Below are 1,172 nucleotides of genomic sequence, written 5' to 3' on the forward strand. Positions count from 1 at the left end.
CCCCCGCAGGGAATGGCCGAGCCCAGCAGCCAAGATGGTGGCACCTCAGGGAAAACAGTTTTAAGAAAGGGCAAAAAAATGCCACGCAGGCAGAGTGAGGAAGAAAGTGTGAAAAACAGCCCTGCAGACACCAAGGTGAGAAGAGGAGGTGCTTCATGGTGGAGCAGAGATTCCCCTGCAGCCCCTGGAGGAGACCGCACTGGATCAGGCTTTCCTGACAGGAACTGCAGCCCATGGGGGACCCAGGCTGGAGCAGGGGAAAAACATGAGGAGAAAGGAGCAGCTGAGAGGAGCTGTTATGGACTGATTCCAACCCCCATTCCCCATCCCCCTGCGCCGCTTAAGGTCAGGGCAGGAGGTAGAGGAGTCAGAAATGAAGGAGTGAGGTTAAGTCCAGGAAAGGAAGAGGGCAGTGGAGAGATATTTTAGATTTTGTCTTTCTTTCTCAACATCCAAATCTATTTTAATTGGCAATAAACGGAATTGATTTTCCCCTGAGTCAAGTCTGTTTTGCCTGTGATAGTAACTGGTAAGCAATCTCCCTGTCTTTGCCTCAATCCACAAGCTTCTCCATCCTATTTTTGCTTTCATCTGGTTGGGGTGGGGGTGCGAGTGAGTGGCTGGGTGGGTGTCTGGCTGCTGGCCAACGTTAACCCAGCACAGATCATTGAAAAACAGAGACACTTTTGATTTGCGTTACTATCTACATGCTGCTAAATAAGCTTTTTTTTTCTCCTTCAAACACAGATTGTTTTTACACCTGGATTTTTCAGACTGTTATACAGCATAGCTTGGAAGACCAACACAGTAACAATCGCTGAACTGAAAAGCCAATACAGGTCCTACCGTGTGCCTTTGCTACTGGTAGCCAACTGACAGACACACCAAGGAGGCAGAATTCAATCATTAACACAGAAAATTAACACTTGGCAACCACAATGCTGCCTCCATGCCTGCTGCTTAGAGTGGCATCTCAGTTCGAGGCCTCAAGGTGCACACCACTGCTTTATTTTTATTCTAACTTGAGATTTTTGCATCTTAACTTTTACATTTTTACATCAACAGCCACATTCAGCTGAGTGTCTCAGCTAAGAGCTTCCCATTTAGACAGCCAGAAACCAGTGAGGCTTTTTTTTTTTTTTTAAATGAGGTCCTGAAGTCATCAGGGAAGG

Source organism: Aptenodytes forsteri, unplaced genomic scaffold, assembly GCF_000699145.1.
Source record: "Aptenodytes forsteri isolate BGI_AS27 unplaced genomic scaffold, ASM69914v1 Scaffold51, whole genome shotgun sequence".
Lineage (NCBI taxonomy): Eukaryota > Metazoa > Chordata > Aves > Sphenisciformes > Spheniscidae > Aptenodytes > Aptenodytes forsteri.